The sequence below is a fragment of the Cavia porcellus genome, unplaced genomic scaffold, assembly GCF_034190915.1.
Source record: "Cavia porcellus strain 051 isolate PalLab524CR breed Dunkin Hartley unplaced genomic scaffold, mCavPor4.1 scaffold_31, whole genome shotgun sequence".
In the NCBI taxonomy this organism is placed as follows: Eukaryota; Metazoa; Chordata; class Mammalia; order Rodentia; family Caviidae; genus Cavia; species Cavia porcellus.
The window spans coordinates 16,478,695-16,499,976 of NW_026947514.1; positions in this window are offsets into that span (position 1 = coordinate 16,478,695).

The following is a 21,282-nucleotide window of genomic DNA, read 5'->3' on the forward strand; positions in this document are numbered from 1 at the left end:
AAGTTGAATTAGCTCTAGTGTTATGTAGTAAATGCAGAAAATTTAAAAGGCTGCAATTTTCTATGCCTGTTTCAAAATGTGCTTCTATAAATAATAGCCAAATAAATTATATATGAGGCAAACAGAACTATAGACAACAGCTCATTTTTGGAACCAAAGTTGATTCATTTCCTATTGTTTAAGACAGCTAATGACATAGAAAGACATTTTTCAACTTCAAAACTTTTGTTTCTCATTCTAAGTTCATATTTAATGCTCTTAGAAATATGTTACTAAATAGATTTTTCCATCACATTTAAGTGAGAAAAAATTAAAAGGAAATAATTTGAAGCAGACCAAGTGAGCATAAACTTTCATATAAAATTCCTGGAGTCTATACCCTAAGTTTATCATTTTTTTTTCAATTTTAGTCTGCTATTCTGGGGCAAAGTAACAAAATCAAATATTCATTCTCTCCTGTGAATGGATGTCAGATATATTTTTTTAAGTGTCTAACTGGTTGTAGGTGTAGTGCTTACTTTGAACTTACTATTGCTGGTTAGCTGGATTGTATCTGTTGTGGGTAACCTAGAGGAAGGTTAAAAATACGATCACTTAACTAGGTAGACTATAAAGATAACAATGTTGTATAAAACAGCTACTTTCACAAGAAATATCATTTTCTAACATGTTCCCCTGAATATTTCTTGAAGATGGATTCACCCACAGTTCATTTTCAGAAAAAAATACATGATACACAAATTAACTGCAGTGACAAATCAACTGCAAAACTGTCAAATCATGGACCACTGAAAAGTAGGGTCAGGCGAAAAATCATGAAATCATAAATCTTGATTGTAATTAAGTCATCAGTAGCTCATTTGAGCTGCATTTACTATGTAAATTTTTCCTATGATTCCTTGTAAATTTTATCTTTTATTTATAGATAGTTTTTTTTTCTTCTGGTTCTCTTCATTGACTTTGCACTTAATAGTGTCACAAAATGTTCACTAAGACACACTCTCATGAACCAAGATTCTCCATTGCACAAGGCTTCGTTGTACCTAAAATTCAACTTGGTGGATCTATTCCATCAAATAAGCACCATTTTAGTTCTATGATTTTTAAGCATCAGTAGTCAGTGTTAATTTCTTTTTTTCTTAATATTCAGGATTAACTGTGTCTGATGATAGTTCTTACTTTTATTAGTACATACATTTTAATTTTAAGTCAAGAGATGAAACTTTACTTTTTTGTGTGTAAGATTTGAGACGGGGTCTCAGGACGGTCTTGAGCTCACTGTGTAACCCTGGTTGGCCGAGAAGTTATCAAAATCCTTCTGCCTTGGACTCTGGAACACAAAGATTACAGGCATGTGCCACCACCACCAGCCTGCAGCTTTACTTTTTACCTAAGAGTGTAGCTATTTAACCAAGTTATGAGTTATGTTAGTGAATAAAGAAATACCACGGTTTTGAATCAGGATATGTGAGAATAGAAATAATGATCACAACAAATAACTATAATATATTATTCTCTAATATAGTATCCCCTGAAGCAATTCCCTCGAATATTACATAGTCTAGGGTATTTATATACATTGGAGTAAGAAAATTTTAATTAGTATATGATAAAATATTTACCATAGGTCAGGATCTAATTTTCCTTCAGATACCACACCACACTAAGACTGACAAAATCCAGAGAAGTGATTTAGGACCTAACATTCACACCTTTAACAGAAAGGCAATGCAATTGTACCATAAGCAATATGCAGTTAGGAAATAACCCTAAGAATCACTGGTCTTTCCTTTACCTTAAATAAAATCTAAACATACATGTTAAAGCATTTGCATTTGCCTAATTTTATAGCAATAAATTTAACATGCATGTTTTTTTCATATTTAAGAAATGCAATTATGTTTCAGTTAAATGTATTTGAGTGCAGATAATCTCTAATCCATACAATCATGGCACATTGTGCTAGTACAGAAAACTACTCTGCATAAGAATAATATGGGAAAACAAAATCATTGTCAATAAGTAAAGAAAAAAAGAAAGATACACAATTAGATAAACACTATTGAGAACATATATGAAACCCCAGCTACACTAACTTACAAAACTAAAGTTAGTGTCCAAAGCTGCCTGTCAGTGAAACAGCTAGGTCTCTTTTATTAAGCATAGAACCATCAGGCTGACATTTTCCGATTGAATCCATGAGAAATCATTACATTTTAAAGTTATCAATTTATTATGTCACATTTATAATGTTTACATGATCATCTTAGCATTATGAAATTTAGAGAGGAAAAAAATGTCCTCAAGCCCTCTCTTCTACGGTAACACAAAATGATTTTTATTTTATGTTATTCAACATTCCAATTATTTTTTCTCAGCAGAAGCTGCCTTTACCACCTCCTGCACATTGACTTGCCACAAAATATATGCACCTCTCTTTGATGTTATTGTGGTTTTAAATGGTCCTTAGATATTTTGTAGTCTCAGGTTTGTCACAGGTAGAATTTCAGAGATGGAATGTCTGAGTCACTTCTGTTTCTGGATTGCTGCTCTAAATTTTTGACTCAGTAGACATCAGCACTCCCTAGGTGAATGCCACGGCTTTCAGATTTTATGTTATGTACAGTAGGAATCAATCTTCTGACATTCAACTCAGAGAAGATTCTTGTGCTATCTCTGGAATTGGTTATCTCTGGAGTTGGTATCATCAGCAGCATTCTTGGGGATTCTAGTTATTCTTAAACTTTGTCCATTCCATCAGTTTATGTCTTTTATAGCTTCAATTCCTAAGACTTAAAAATTCCTAATGTTTTCTGTCCCCTTTTTTCTACTTTTGCACTTTTGCACTGCTGTTGTCTCAATTAAGACTCTTGAACTTGAATGTTTTGGCAACATGTTAAACACAAATTCTCTCTTTGCCTCCATTCTCACCTCTGTTAAATCCGTTCTTCATCTTCAGCCACGGTAGACTTCATGATTGATGTTGGCCAACCATATTCCTGACCTAACCTGCTCAGCCATCTGTAATGGTAAATAAAGTTCTATGTTAGGAATTCAGTTTTTCTTACCTATTTACATACTTCCTGTGCTGATTTTGAGTCAGAAAAGTTTATAAATATTCAGCCCTATAGCCCTAAAATATTTATCATATATCCTTTACAGAAAGAGTCCTAAACTTTATTTTAGATTGTTTAGTTCTTCATCTTAAATCTTTCTATGATTTTTTCATTATCTTTAGGGTAGAAGTTTCACAGAAATCTTCAGTCTACTTGCTTAACATGCCTGTATTCAAAGTTTGTGTTCTTTTTCCTGCATAATATCAAGTTCAGCTTTATTTGTTGTTCAGTAGTATTCCATTGTGTGCAAACACCACACTTTCTTTCTCCATTAAGACCATCACATTAAGTGAAATAGGGGTAAAATTATATATAAATAAAGAGAAATAAATGGAGGCGTTAGGAAGTAGGGACATAGATACTTCTCAAATAGAAAGCAGATCATAAAATGAGGGGAAAGAGTGGAAGGAGAGGGGATGAGACAGGGAATTGAGACATGATATGTACATGTACCAGTGCCACACAAGGAATGCAGGCATCATGTGCTGCACACATGCACTAATAAAAATAAATTAAAACAAACAAACAAGGACAAAGTATTTCCTAGCCATTTCACAGACAGCCTTCGACTTAGAGCTTTTGGCCACCAGCAACTGCCACTTTAGTATAAAATACTTTTCATCTGGCACAGCTTAGGGTCAACATTTCCTGTAATGTAAGACATTCCTTTCCCTTGGATGTCTGAGACAGATACACTTTATATCCAGATTCAGAGTGTTCCACTTTAGTCTCATTAAAAGTGCACGTGATCAATGTACCTATTCTGGTCTCGTCTTTATTTGCTATCCTTCTTCTTTTCCTCACACTTAGCTGAACTGTCTCACAACGGCTAATGTACTGCCTAAACTATATCACACACCCACACAGAGAAGTTTGCTAAAGAAATGAATAAATGGCGTATGCGTATTTCTATTTTAAAACTTTCATATAATAAATTTTAATGTTAGCTTTAGGGAAAGTATCCAGTGTGAGTTTTAGCTTTAGTGTGTTGTTTAGTGATGTCATAGTAAGATGTTATTTTTACTTTGGATTTGCTAAGCAAATGAAACAAAAATGAGATTACATAATGTTTTTAAAAACAGAAATGATTTACAAAGTATTTTCTGTTTCTCAAGAAACTGGATTTGGCAACAACTCTGTGGTTCTAAATCTATGCACCACCCTCAGAGGTGGCACCTAGCTTCGTGAAATGATTTAAAGTGCTTTGGAAAATTGATGCCAAAGATTGATTCTTGTATGGCATGAACTCAATTCAAAGATTAAAATCAGAACATAGAGTCAGGGGTTTAGCTTGGTGGCACAAGTACCTAACTGGTGTGAGGTTGTAAGTTCAATCCCCAGTGCCATAAATAAATAAATAAAATCAGTACGTATTATAATCAAAGATAGTGATCAGATTCAGTAACTCTGAATTCATATTCAGTGAATTGCTGCAAATTTACCTCTTTAAAAAAAGTCTACCTCAAGCTCAATCTCTTACTATTCTTAGTTATGTTTCACTCCATCATTTGCAAAAAAATGAACACACACAAATAAGCACATTTTTTTCTCTATTTTTTCCTGAATACTGAAGTCTATCAGCATACTTTTCCCTATAATCTGATGCTCTACAAATAATTTTAAAAGATAGAATTTACTTCCTTAACCCCACTGTACCTGTTTCAATTTTGCACCAAAATGTTTCTAGTTTGGGGTAACAAAAATTTATTTTGAAGTTATTCTAAATTAAATTGACACATGATACTATGCCCATCCAAAACTGTCTTCACCTGTACATACATTTGGTGCGCACTATGCAGTGATTCCATATTTGTAATTTTGTGTGTTTGCTGAAGTTCTTTTCTACTTACCAAGTCAATTTTCATGTTGCATTCATAGTCATTTATGAACTCCTATAGAGTAACAGAAAATCACGTTCCTTCCACACATGCTCTCAGCTGAGGTTAAACTTGGCCTTCTGCTGAATTCTTTCAGCTATCATACGTAAATAACTATTTTCATGAAGACTTATTTAGTGAAAAATTGTTCATTTTTCATACTTTTGGTTAATGCTTTTATTATTTAAAATAATCCCTAATCACTGTGCTAAACTTCTGTTCAGTATTTCCCAACACAAGGCTGTGATACAGCTTATAAATTAAATGGATGCTTTAGACAAATATTTTTGGTATGATTTAGGATTATTGTTAGACGGCTAATCAGCAATATAAAAGAAAGTTTTTTTTAACAAGGAAGATGTGTACAATAAGTTTAGTATTGATTAGCTAATGAGAATTAAATTAGGTGATTGCAGGAAATAAATGCTGAATTTCTCTAACTTAGGCATTGGTTTTAGCATAGATTTTGGTTAAATATTACTTCTTTATGCATCTTTGAATGCATTTCTGGATAAAATGAACATTTGAAACAGCAAACTGAGTAAAATGTAACGTGTTCCTTAATGTGGGTGAACCTGTTCCAATCTGTCGAAGGTCTGAATAAAAAAAAAAAAAAAAAAAAAAAACTGAGTAAGAAAGAATGTTTCCCAGTGTGTGTGAATACTATATATTTCTGTCCTTTGAGACTGTACTAAGGGAAGTAAATCAGACACACTAGAACTATGCTTGAACTAAACCATCAGCTCTCATGTGTCTTAAATTGGGATTTGAGTTTTTTAGCCTTTATAATTTTGAACCAATTCTAAGGCTCTCGCTATCTCTACCCCCACTCCCTGCACTCTGTCTCTGTCTGGTCTGTTTGTTTGTCTGTCTGTCTCTCTCTCTCAGTGTATGTGTATATGTAGGATCTCTGTTTGGGCGTTTCCTCCAATATATGCATATTTATTTGTATGTGTGTTTATTGATTCTGTTTTTCGGAAAAACCCAGACTACATTTCTTTAAAAGCTATAGTTCACAATTTACTAATTTGGTAAGTGTAATGATTTTACAAAGAATATATCTTCTTTGAATAATGAAAATCAACTACATATATATTAAATACTAGTCTACAATATTTTATTTTGCTTCATATCATAGTTAGGTTAGAGATTATTAGAAATTACACATTAAGTATATTTTTAACACTATTACAAGAAAATATTTTCATGTAAATAATTACACATCCACCTCATATCAATAATGGCAGAGTATTTTACTGTGTTAAAGTATAATAAATTAACATCATGTCTCCTTATCTTGTATGCTAAAATATATTCTCATATTTTCTATTAAGAAACGTTATGTATTTATTCAGAGAAATATTTATTTGGGAAAATTCTTGGAAATGAAAATCCAGCATATCTAACACTTTTGTTCTATTTATCTATATGTTATATAATATTTACATATTTATAATGAGAAGTAATTGTGATGATAATATCCTCCAAACTCTAGTTACTCTTTAGTTTGATTAGTGAATTGTGAAGAATGTTGTGTTACTTCAGTTTACATTCCATTAGAGTGAACTTTAACATGTTATTGCATGGTTTGAAAGTCAAGACTGTAAGTACTAGAAGCCAAGTATATATGTGATACTTTCACTGAAATACATGTTCACTTTTAGAAAGAACAGATATATCTGTTAAAGGATTTTCCCTTTGCATATTGGTTAGTAAATAATTTTATGCTAAAAGAAATATTTTTAAAAACTGGCCATATTTTTCTGTATTACTTGTTTGCGTTTTAATGTGGCATATATAATACATACTCACACACAAATATCTATATATCTTGTATCTATATCTATATATGTTTTGTATCTATATATATATGTTTTTAAAGTTATGATACATATATAGTTTCATATGTGTTTTCTGGTGTTTTAACAGGAGATAAATTCGTGTATCTTAATGAGTACCTTGGAAAGTAAGTCCTAAAACTATTTGTTCCTCCTTTAACATATAAAGATGAATATTACTGTTTGTCACGACTAAGATATTAGTTCAACCTAAATATCTAAAAAAATGCCATAATATTATCTTAGTACTCTGACAGATTCAATTTCTTAATTTGTTTTAGGATTTTATTTAAACATTCATGTAAATTTGGATAACATCAATATATGTAAAAGAAGATACTGTTCAGAAGTTTTTGCAAAGCAGCATGATTTTCTGTTTCTTCATTTGTTGGGAAGTAATTGCCTACAATATTAATGTCTACTGCATATGTAAGCGTTCATATACATTTTCTTTATAACTATCAGCATGGGAAGAGTTTCTAAATTGAATTGTATATATAAATTTTAAAGCACTTGTATTTGAAAACTGAGTATTTTATTAATTTTTAATGATTAGTATTAAGTAGACCTACCTTAATTTGAGTAGTAGCTTGAACTGTATTTAATATTGAACTCTGATTTTAAAAGTTATTACTAAAATTGAAAACTTCTTAACATTGAAGTAATGACCACATATCTAGCATATATTGTGTGGATGAGAGTTTAAGTACTTAATTCACTTAAATTTCACTATCAGCTTATCAGAAAAGTTCTTTCATTGTTATTATTAGTAGTAGTAGTAGTATTCCCTCTTTAAAAATGTAAAAAACAGTCTATAACCACCCTGCATTGGCTGGATCTCACTTAAAAATGAAAAACAAAATATTTTAAAAGGCAGGGCATGGTGCTGAATGCCTGTTATCCCATACTCGCTGAGGCAGGAGGATTTCAGTGAGTTCAAGGCCAGCCTGAATTACAGAGTGAGACTATGTTTCAAAAAAAGAAAGACAAGGAAGAATAAAAAATACACTAAGGCATAGAGAGATTAACTAGTTTAGTTAAATACACACATCTCAAAAGTGGAAGAGCAAGAGTAAGACTTGTCTCCAGTGTTCTAACACAATATGTCAAAAAGAAAAAAATGAAGGAGAAACATTAAAAATTTCTGTGAAAGACTTATGGGTGTGTGACAGTGAGCACATTGCCAACAGACAATGTTTAAACTCTTTGAGAGGCAGCATTGTTTTCCTAAGCTTCATAGAAGACAGGTTTTCTTTTTGTGCTATCATAATACAGTCTCATATGATGGTGATTCCACACGAATAAAAAATCATTAAAGTAAGAGGAAGAAAGGAATGCAATGACCAAACTGCCTCACTTAAACGGACAAAATTGCTGTTATTGGTGACACCACAGGCAGCAGCAGTGAGGCTCAGTGACCTCAAGGGCTACTCAGCCATCAAAAGTAGTGAGGTGTGAGCTCCAGCCAGTGACTGATGAAAGCCGTTGTCTTCTCAGGTGTTCACTGTGTAACATACAACATCAGTGTATCAGTATCAGCAGATGAAACATGATGATTTGTTAATCTCATTTGCATAATGGATGAAGCTTGAGAAACAGTTCCAGATGGCTGAAGAATGCCTTGAGCCAATAGGAAAAATTTATTAAAACCCTCAGCATATATAGGTGTAGCACTTTGCGATGTGAGGGACTAAAAATTAGAACAAATGTAAGACACTATGGAGTTGTGGATTACATAATTCTCATACATTTGAGGTAAAATCCAGCAAACCTGCTCTTAAAGGACTCAAATGTACAGTATGAGGATCTTGTCTGGATTGATGATCTCCATCTACTCATCCTCATCTCTTTGTGAAATGAGAGAAATTGTGTAAATCTTGAGTAAATTTATTCCTATCTCAATGCAGATAGATAAATGGCAATTCAACTATTTTTGGTGCAATTTCTTCTTTGTGCCTGCATTCAAATGAAAATTACAGTGCATTGAATCTACTATGGCTCATAAGAAAAAACAAATCCTTTTTTGGAGGATTGGGCTTGATTGTTTTCTTACAAAAGTTTAAGTTTTCATGTTTTTCTGGGGAGATAAAATTATACACCACTCATTGAGCACATGTGTATGTGAGTTTGTGGGAGTGGTGTTAGCTTTGGGGTATCTTATTATGATTGTGTTCATCTTGCTGAAATTTCTTTTTTTTTTTTTTTTTTTTTTTTTTTTTTGTCTTTTTTCGTTTTTATCAGTACCAGGGATCGGACTCACGACTGCCTGCTTGCAAGGCAGGCGCTTATGCCGCTGAGCTAAATCCCCAGCCCCCAAAATTTCAATGGCAATATATCCATGTGTAATATAGTCTAATGAATAAATGTCCATGTGTAATATAGTCTAATGAAAGTATTACACAATTCTGTAAGGTACTCCTAATAATTAGAGGTGGACAGTAATCAGAATGCATAGTGTTGTACCCTCCTGCTCTGCGTGTAGTTTGTCCTGCTCACTGTGGCAGCCTGCCTAAACCCACCCCCACACGCCCTGTTTTCTTGACATCTTAAACAAGGGAATCATGACAGAATAAGCACTTCAGAAGTGCATGTTGTGTCATTCAAGATATCTCAATAATTATTTTGCAAATAAATTTTCTATTTTGGCGTTAATTAAAGGTTAATCAATTATTTTCGGGTGTTTTACGTACAATGTGACAGCAAATCATACAGTTATAGAGATTCTATTAAAATAGAATAAAGATATTTAGAATGATTAAGCTATTTTGAGTGATCTCATCTTAAAAACAAGAGTTTCAGCCTTAGAATAGCTTACACTTGCTCTTATTCACTTGTGAAGAGCCGCTTAATAATGTTATCATCTTGTTTGTCCATGACGTGGCCTGAAAATCTGGTCGTGTCCATTTTGCCCTTGTCTTCACTGCCCTCCTTGTTGTCCAGCCTCTTCCTACAGCACTGCGAAGTGTCTAATATGATGGATTGGTTACAAGGAAAGAATAAGTCAGACAGCATTAACTAGGTCAAATACCTTAACTGAAAAACTGATATGAAATTTTAAATTTATATAAAAAAATTTAGGCACGTGATCATCCAAATGTCAAATAAAGTCTTAGAAAGGTCCTTGTGAGACACTGTAAGAGGTCATCATGTATTCATGGGGACAGAGTCCATTCATTTGCATGAAATCTCAACAGCAAAGCAATCTGTTCAAAGATATTGAATGTTTATCAAAGCAGATAACAGTGACAGATTCATTTCACCAAACGCCTATAACTCAATCTGTGGAAAATATGATATCCCTTGCACTTATAATCTGTGCTACTGCTTTTTCTGTCTTTATCTTTAGTATACATCATGAGAATGCTATGCCATCATAAAAGAATCTTCTTCAGTCATTTTTACCATAGACTACCCTAATGCATCACCTGGAGACCAAATGATCTAAACAGAGGGCATTGCTCGGTTTAGCAACATCCCTGAACCAGAGCTTTTATCTTGTCATGTTAAAAGAAGATGTTTCAGGCCAAGCCCTGGACCATCAGGCCTGATGGTTGAGTTTGAAGTGGTGGAAGTAAACAGTTGTGCTGCTTGCAAGACTCTTAGGTGATAGATATAAAAACAGGGCTAATAGGCTGAATGTTGGTTTTCTTTACACTGTGTTATGTAAATATGCTAAACAAAGAATTGTTCCCACAAAGGAGTACAACCCACCCCAAAGAAAAATAAACGTGAGTCATTTGTAGAAAAAAATGGATGCACCTTGAGGCCATAATATTAAGTGAAATAAAACAGATGCACAGTTTAAATACTGTGAATGACTTCTCCTATATAAGAAACCCAAAGTATAAATAAAGAACAAAGTAAAAATGGATAGTAGGGAGCACAAACTAGGTAGAAGAGGAAGATAGATATTTCTCAAATAGAAAGGCAACTGGATGTGGAAAGAGGGGGGATCAACATCCCGCAAGGATGCAACTGAAAATAATACAAATATACATTAATAAAAAATATTACACATAATCTAAACATGCATTTAGGAATTTTAAACAAATATTTTACAATTATTTTCATCAAGGAGAAATACTGAATTACAATGAATGCTGTTTTAAGAAAAAGCAATGCATACAAAATTGGTGAAAAATTGAAAAGTCCTATTCTTATGTTATAAATATCCTAAAGCAAATATATTTATGACTACATTCTGACCTGTCTTTGTTTATATATGTAATATATATATATATATATATATATATATACATTCTATGTTATATTTACATACATATATGTATATACACATGGTAGAGTATTCATATATATCATATATAATATATAAGAAAGTAAATTTATAAAAGTGTATTCACTAAAGAAAAAATGCCACATATATATGATACACACACACACACACACACACATATATATATATATATATATATATACACACACACACACACACAAATGTGTCTATGTGTGTTTGTGTGTGTGTACTCCATTTATATACATGCCATCTTGGTTATCTTTTTTTCTTACCATAATTAGCATTTTCAATTTTATCCTTATTGCATCTACAGAATATAGTACTTTTTACAAAAGACAACTTTACTAACAATAATAAGTATTTTATTTCCTTACCTAAAGAAAATCATTTTGGACACTATATAAGAGTGGTGCTTTCTTATAGGAAACATTTTATTATTCTATAGAAAGACAGATATCCTGCTTTTTAAAATTATCACCATGGAAAATATTAATGTTTCTTAAACTGTCTATAACTGTCTATGAAACATAACAATTAATGTGTTTCTTAAATGCAGTTATCTATTTTCAAGTGACTTGGTAGAATGCTGAGTTGGATGTAGATTATTCCAGGCTTTTCATTTCAATAATTTGTAATAGGTCTGTGTGGTAATGTGAACATCGCTTATGCACCAGACTTCTTGTAGATACAGAGTATTTCTTATTGGATAAATAAAATTTGGTACAGGTAAAACATGAACTGAAGCTCAGAAATATCTGTTAAATAAATTACTTGATATTAATTTTATGTTTATGTGTATGTGCCTCTGTGTATGTGGGTGGATATATCTATGTATGAATTTTTAAGCAAAATTATTATGTTTTAATATAAAAAAACTATGTCACGAAAACAACTGCAATAAAATTCATCTTATGAAATTGTGCAGGGGAATAAAAAACCTGTGCTCTAAGTAAATATAATTGAATGCCAGAATTCTAAGATACAGGCTGAAATTCAGCTAGACAATGGGATCTTTGTGTGATTGTGAATCTGGGTTTCTCACTGATCTTTTCCAAATGTTCACTATTATTTATAATCCAAGTTCAGTTTAGTACCTATGTGAGATGCTGGGTGAATCCATCCATTTTCATTAAAATATTAGCTAAAAAATTTAGAAGAATTATGAGTTAGTTTTGTGTAATATCAGATGGTGGCTAGAATTTTTCTCCTTTTTTAATGTTTCACCCATTTGTCAGAGCCAAGAACATAATTGCTACATCTTGATATTTCTACTGTTGGTACCAAATCTCATTAATAGTCTATTAGCTCAAACAAGTATAGAAAAGCAAAAGAAAACACATTTTTCTATACTTCTTTACTGATCCATTATTAACATGAAGGTCAAGGAGGAACAGAAAATTGAACAAGATAGGATCCTGCTCTCAATTTGCTTTTTATCTAGTTATAGCTAACTTATTAGAAATGGAGGTCGGATAAGTAAGTTCATCCATTTTGGTATGGAAAACTCTAATATATTTCTAAATGAAACAGCCAAGCTTCAAGCAAGTTACATTAGCACAATATCCCTAGTCTTATTGTACCATTGCAAGGAAGATAATCAATGTTATGGGGGAATAAAAGTCAGTGAATTGTTGTCATGAGAGTGTGAACTGGAGGTACATGCCATTAAATCACAACACTCCTGTCTACTTTTCCTATTCAGTCTCAGAACAGCTGCCTGGAGACATTCACTACCTTTCTCTTCTACCTTGCATTGTAAGAAGTCTTATAAGGTATTTAAACCCATTTTCTCAGTATATTTGTGGAGAATTGGATGAATGTAATTATAAAGTGCAATTTTATACAATCACTGTTTTTGTAATAGTAGAAGCCAAACAAAAAATTATTTAGGCAAAATGAGCATGCCTATTTGCACTTAGTGTAACAGAAGAAATGACTAAAACAGTCCTAATTCAATCACATTTGCACTGGGGAATTTTATATTATTGAATAATTTTTAAAAAGTATTGTTGAGGGATATAGTAGTGCTTATTAATAATCCTGGCAGCTTTGGAGGCTGAGTTAGGAAGATAAAAGTTTGAGAACTTGAAAGGGAAATAACACAATATTTAAGTTTGATTACACAAATAAAAGTAAAAATCTTTTTAAAAAAATTGAGATTGTCAGTGCCACCTTAGTGAGACCTTTTCAAAACAAATAATGAAGGGCCTTGAGTTTAATGTACTACAAAACGAAAGAAAACTTTTGCCCTTCATTTTATTTGGTTTACATCAAAATATTAAAAAAAAATTAGGAATGTATTGAACAAAAGAATATAGGACTTGCATGATAAATATCAGAACACACTGCTGAGGAATTTTTCCTCAGTAAGAGTAATCTGGCCCAAGTTTTCTATGAATGACAAACATTTTTCCAGGAGGTAATTCTTCGCTGGGACTTGAATAATAAGGGGCTCGTAACACAAGCATCTGTGTAATTCACTTAAAAGCTTCAAAAATCATAGAAGATCTAACATAGTCATGTAACCTGTATCTGTGAGGGATGAATGGATTGTTTGGATGAAATAAACCAAGTTCTAGAAGTGAAGTACCGGATAGGACAAGAAAGAAGACAATGACCATATTTGACAAGTCTTTTCAGGTGAAATGAAGGAATGCATGGAATCTTAGTACTGTTGAGTACATTTAAAATTGGTGAGTGAGATTCAAATGCTCAGCACACAGACTTGGAAGATGGCCAGCGGCATTGTTTTTTCCTTGGCTTCTGTTAGCATTTTTATCATTGACTTGGATGAGCACAAAGAAGGCATGTTATCAGATCTGCAGTTGACAAGATCAGAGAGATAACTAACATACAGGATGACAGAGTCAGGATCCAAAAGCATCTTGACAGACTGAAACAGTGCACCGAGTCTAAGAAGATGACATTTAATAAAAGTAAATGCAGCATTCTGTATTTGGGTCAAGAAGCATATAGTTCAAAAGAGTAAAAGAGAGGCCAAGCCAAGCAGCAATCTAGGTTAAAACGTTATAAATATTTTTGCCAACTACGAGATTAATGTGAGCCAACAGGGTGCTGGGTCAGCACTAAACTCAGCAGAAGTGTTGATCAAAGTTTGGTATGTGCAACCAAGATTTCATCTTGTATTTGAAACGCTTGTGCCATAGGAGACTTTAAAAGAGAGTCAACAGACCTTGGCATGTGAAAAGGTCAGAAAAAATGAGGAAGAAGTATCTTGGAACTGAAGAAGAACCAGGAATATTTCACTTATAAAAGAATTACTTAAGTTCATGTACCGGAAGATCAACAGTCTTTATGAGGAATTAGATTCACTTGAGACAAAATGTTTGAATGCAGATCAGTAGAAGGAAAGTATAAGGGACCTAATGGGTAAATACTGAAAAGCAAATTCTTGCAATGTGGGTTTCCCTGAATACAGGAGATTGCTTTTAAGGTGGTCAGTTTTTCTTGACTGCAACATTGAGGGCAGATGTTTAAGGAAAGTACTCCAAGGAGAAATTTCCAGAACATCTGTGCACAGGCAGTAATTTGTGAGCTTTTTTCACTATTCATGTGAAAGCTACAGGCCAACTTCCCTAATGAACATAGATGCAAAAATACTAAATATGATACTGACAAAACCAATGTAGCAAATTATCAAGAAGATTATACACCACGACCATGTAGGATTCACCCCAGGGGTCCAGGGATGGTTCAATATATGCAAATCAATAAATGTAATACACCATATCAAGAGTCAATATTCATATAAAATGAAGTAATGCATTAAATTTTATACAGTAGACTTTGAATTAGTTGAAGAAGATTCATGTAAAATTTAAATTTTGTAATTTACTAATTTGTTTACAAAGATTAACCTGCTTATTCTATTGGTTATAGTTCTGTCTTTTTATCTATACACAGGAAGAATGTACTTCTGAAAAACATATCATGGTTTGTAAGTTGATTTTGATTCATTTCAACCATGTTATTGATTTCACTACAGTGTGTGTTACTTTTACCAAATCTATCATTGTTTAAACAGATTAAAATGTCTGTTTTGAGAAATCTCTTCTTTAAATGGGGCTAAGACCCTTTATCCACAAGCTAGACCTTTTCTAACCACTAGGTATTTAAAGAACTCAATTTGAAATCATTGCCTTGCATCACAGAATCCAGCATCTGAGCTGGCAAGAATAAGTTTGTTTCTTTCACTGGTGGGAAAGACCTCTAGGTCACTTGTAACTGAGTCACCAGAGAGCTACAATTCTTTCTTAAGGGAAAATGCCAAGACCATGGGTGTGACTTAAATACTCAGCCTTGTTCAATCACCTACTAGAAATTACAGTCACCAGGGTGTCTTTGTAGAAGGTTAAAACACTGGAGAGCTGAAATTAGTTTTTAGAGAACTTGGTCTTGTTCCCCTTTGTTTTCATTATTATGCTGACCAAAAATTTAAGTTTAAACAAAACAACAAAGGAAAATTCAGTAACTACAAAAGGCTGATTTGTAGTCCTATTTTCTTTCACTTCCTGGAAGATAAACAAGGCAGGATTTATGCACTATTCTACCACAGGTCACTTAATTCTGGTAGTATGCTTTTAACTTACAAAGGGTTTACTGGCATTTTCTTTTGTGGAAGCAAAAGTTTTTGCCATGGTCTCCTATGATTCTCCCTTCTTTGTATTCAAATGCAATCCTAAGTCTCTAACAGTGTGTGTGTATGCATCTTAGATTGTTTTGTTTTGTTTCTTAGAGAGGGGCTTCCACTATAATCTAGGCTGTCCTTAGACTCCCTATGCTTCCCAGGTTGAGCTCAAACTTGTGATGCCTCTGTCTCAGCCTTCCACAGTGATAGGGCTCAGGTGTGTGCCACCACATCCAGCTTTACCTTTGATTATATTTTATAAATGAATTCTTTACATGTTTTGTCACTAGTTTAAATTTGGATATGTTATTTTTAAGCACATAATAAATCTGTCTGATAAATATCTTGATAAAAATAAGATTTTTATACTTGTACTAAATATTGATATTTTGGGGCTAAGTTTCTCAAAATGTGGCAAGTAGGTTGTCAGATCTTTTTACATATTTTGAAACTATAATGAGATAGCCTTAATAAATTCATTTTTATTTAACCAACATTATATCTCTTCATTTTCTCTTTTAGAAATATAAAATATAGTATGCAATGCTGAAATTAAATGCATGCAAGTTGGGATTTATAATATAAATGAATTCATAGTTTTCACACTTACACATTTCTAAAAAGCTCTGTGTCTTAAGTCATTTTTCTCGTTGCTTGGACACAAAAACCAGCTCCTAACATCTAAAGAAGGAGAGGTTATTTTGGCTTACGTTTTCACAAGTTCAATCCATAATTGGCAGGCTGAAGCACAGAAATACCATAGTGGAAGGACCTGCTGTGCAAGAGGAAAGCTCTCAGGTCACGGGACCCAGGAGGCTCAGAGAAACAGTTAGGGAGAGTGATGCACTGTCTAGGTCACATCCCCTGGGGTTCACTTGTTCCCATCAGACTCCACCTCCACAAAACACACTTAAGACTTTCAGTAGAATGCTGCCTGATTCAATATCTTCTCAAGAGAACTATCTTTGAGCACAAGAAACTGTAGGGGGGCTTTCTATGTTTAAATCATAACATGTGCATGAATGATTCTTAGCTTTTCCATTTCTTTAACTGAAGTCAAATGTAGCACCTTCATATGTATGATGATGATACAAAAATGATTAGAAATATGACCCTGTGTGAAAGTTATCTTTTGAAGCTTGTTCTTGAGGGAAGCTAACCTTCATCATAACAAACCCATAAAATATAACCATTCAATAATACAAATTATTAGCAATTAAAAGCAAAATCTTAATAAAGTGACATAACACATAGGAAAGTTATTGAACATATTCCCAGGTCTTATTATGACTCTGCATTATATTTCAGCGTTCTTTACAAACTTTGTTAATTATAGGTGTGTTATTTGTACTAATTATCTGTAGTTGGATAAAACAACAGCTACTAAGCCTAAGTAAGCAAAATCAAACCACTTTTACACACATTGAATGATTTAGTTCTCTGGGATGTTTTAGCAAAGCATCACAAATGGGAAGAGTATGGATATTTATTTTATTCTGGAGATCGGAAGTCTGAACTCAAGATGTCATGGCTTGAAAATATCCTCCCAAAAATGTATTGGGAAATCAGTTGCCACTGTAACAATATGAAGCAAAGGGATCTTCAAGAGATGGAATCTGTCGTCATAAATGGATGAATGTCATCATCTCAGAAGTGAGTTCCTTATAAAAGAATGACCTTCATTCCCTTTTCTCTCTTGGATGTGCTCTTTGTTTTTACCCTATGACCATGGCATGTTGTAGTAAGAAGGTATTCATCAGATTCCAGTTCCTTGGATATTCCTTCTACAAGAAGCATGAGAGAAAAACCTCTGCTTATTATAAATTTTTCATCCCCAGGTATTCAGATGTAGCAGCACAACATGGACTGAGATACAAATTACTAGCAAGCTCATTCTTATATTAAAGGTACCAAGGCAGGCTCTGTTCCAGATCTTTCTTCAGCCTGTGGTAGTTCTGTGATTTGTAACAACCGAACTGCAGCTGAGACATATTTTTCACATGTTCTTGCCTGTCTCTATATGACAATTTTCTCATACACACACCAGTCATATTGCATTAAGAGTCCCTGCTATGCCAGTGTGACCTCATCTTGATTTATTATTTACATTTGCAAACATTACATTTCAAATAAGTTTACATTTTGATCTATGGTGACTTCACCATGTAAACTTTCAGGAAACGCAACTCAAGTCATAACATGTCATTGTCACTGTCTGTAAAAATATACATCTATTGTCTCAGGCTCCTTACACCTACGATGGGCAAGCAGACTGCAAGCTTTGGAAGAAATTCCCTTCTTGTTATAAAAATAGTGTGGCACAAAGACATTCCTAGCATTCCTTTTTGCTTTTGTCCTTTTTTAGTTGGAGAACCCAAAGCTCAAAACTGCAATAGTCGTGTTTCTACCATAAAAAGAGATGATGCTAAAAAGGGCTACATGAAATATGGAAAATGATAGGGACTTGTGTGTGTGTGTGTCACTAAACCAGATCTGGGATTTTGCAGACTGTCCTGGGTTATGAGAGGAAATAAATGTACATAGCATTTCAAGCTTTTTATTTGCGTATTGAAAACATATCAAGTAATCCTCTTTTGCTATAATTTTTGACACCTTCCCTGTGACTATCAGTCTCTCTTTCTTGCTATGTAGAAATGCACTTCTCTTTAGATCCACTAATGACCTACCCAGCAGACCCTCCCTCGTGAAGGTGCAGTTCTCTTACCTCTCTGTCTTGACCCACTATCATTACCCACATTCTAACTATTACCTATGAAAGACATGCATACAAAGGAATTGCCCTTATTGGATGTAAGGTTTTTGATTTTAGACTTTCCAGCCTCTTGAACATTGAGAACAAATTTGTTTTCTTTATCAATGACTCAGTCTTTGGTAATACTAGTACAAAACAGATAGTGATATCTGTGTATAATAGAAAACGATTCTGCAATGTATACCATAAAAAAGGCCAGGTTTGAATGTACACTCACACTACAGAAAAAGGCATCAAAAGAATACCAGAATTGTGGAGAAATGCAAGGAATAAGGCAGAATTTCATAGATAATATGAAATGGAAAAGTTGCAACGTGTGAATTTTATTCAATAGATTCAGAGAGTTGGTTAATGGTAGATCTCTTGACTTGTCTGGTACTATTCAGTACTGGTACTCTGGTATTATTCAGCTTTTCTTTGAGTCAAAATATACATTTTGAAAAAAAATACACATTTGGATCTTTTTTTCTGGCTTCTCCTACTTTGTCCATCTTTTTTTAATGTATGGGTATAGCACTAGGTCAGGCTCTTTTCTGTTTTATTTTATTTTATTTCATTTTATTTGTAAAATTATTGCCTTAAAAGAGACCATTGTCTCTGAGGTATTTCTGGTGGCATTAATATTTAAATAAGTAGAGAGAATACAGATTTTCCATTGTAATGTGTGTGTACCCCTCCAGTCAATGTAAGTCCTAAATATAATAAAAAGATTGACTTTCCTGCAATTAAAAGGAAACTCCTCCTATTGAACACTGTGGAGCTGGGCTGTTGAGTTTTCCAGTCTTTGAACTCAAGGCAAAGCAACAGGTATTCTTGGATCTCAAGCCTGCTTGTTTGTGTTCTGGAACTTACAACTTCTGCTCTCCTAATCAACCAGGGTGTCTAAGGTGGACAAGCATTGCACTACTGATTGTCCTGTGTTTCTAACATGCCTTGCGGTTTTTCAGTTTCCATAACAATATCATCCACTTCATTAATTAATATCCATTCTTCTGTCTGTCTGCCCTTCCATCTATCTATCAGTCTGTCCATTTATTATCTATCTATCTATCTATCTATCTATCTATCTATGTATGTATCTATCTACTATCCTCTTTTGTTCTCTGTCTCTATCTCTATATCTGTCTCCTATTGGCTTTCTTTATTTAGAGGTCTTTAGTGCACTAGCACTGGTCTTTTTTCAAAACTCCAGAGCTACAATAACTTACTTGCTATATTTAACTTCATTAATCAGATTGTTCAACTTCAAACCCAGGGACAAATTTTCAGTTTCTCAGAACAGTAGCACCAATCCACACCACACCACATGTGTTTCCTCAATAAAATGTGTGCATGCCACACTCTCCATGTCTCATCCTCTCTGCACATCCTCCATTATAATTATTTCCGGCCTGAACTGCTGCTGGAACCTTACTAATCACTACCATTCTGATTTTGACCTTGTTTAATCTTTGCAATCCCCCATAAAATACAAACCCTGTGTGTAATCTACTTGATACCTTGGGAATTCAGAAACATTTTTTATGCTACTGCAGACAGTACAGGGTCCAGATTCATGTCAACACCTGCTTTTCCCATTTTTCTCTTATTGCTTAATTCCGTGTTCCATCACTTTGCATATTCATATACATGCATTTTTCATATTCCAGAAACTTCAGACAGTTTGTTCTATTTTCTATATTTCTGAGATATTGGGGTGCCTATATCCTTCCTATTAGCTTTCTTTCATGACCCATTTTGTTATTTTTGGAGAATTTCTTATGATTGTGTATGTCTAGAATCTTCATTTTCTTTGGACCACTTGATGAGTTGTATGCATTTGTTCACCTATTTTCTTATTTTTTTTCTGTCTCTATAACTTGACTACAAGCCCCCAAAAGGCAGGTCCTGTGCATAGCTTCGTGCTAAACTCTGAAAACTTAAAACTTTGCCATGTATCCATTGTGAGTCCTTCACAAATACTTTGGGGATTTGTAAATAGATACACTGCATTTATTTTGCCTTACATTTTCTTATTTATATGTTTTTCTACTGTCACTATATCCCCAACCCTTTCTGCACCTCCTTACTTCCCTCTTCCTTCCTAATTGTACTAAGATTATTAGCAACCTAAGAACTAGATGGGGAATTTTAAATTGCTGATATTGTGGCATTGAATAAACTGCGCTCAGCAGTACTGAGCCAGGAGCAATCTGCAAATGCCTTTGGAGAAGACCCCCTTCTAATCACCTCAAATTATAAACATCATTGGCTATGCTGCCTCCTGAGGTTACGGCAAAACTTAATCTCATTTCTGTTAATAGCGAATGGCCCTCACTCTCCTATAATTAGTCACTGTGGAGTTTTAGAAAGGTCATTTGGTTGAAATATGAGGCTGCAATTTGTTTAAAGGGGAAAAAAGGCAGAGAAAATTATCTTTCCACAATTCATTAGCTCAGGTCACAGTTACCTCAAGCATCGAGATTACAAGAGCGTGTGGCGGGCAGTCTAGCACATCCATAAGCAGGATGTATTGTAGCCCTGAACAGGCATGGAATCACTAAATTAACATGAATGCTGGCAATAAACAGAGAGTGCATCACACAGTTACCAAAATGTTTGATTAAAAGAGAACTATTTGTGAATTCACACAAATGTGGCCCAAGAGGGTGCAGCCCACCATATGCACAGACAGCTGGATTGTTGGAAAACTCACTGAAACATCAGGGGAGCAGATAGAAAGTAACTAGGATTCTTATCCTTACTGTTAGTTTCTCTTTAATGGTTACTAAGATT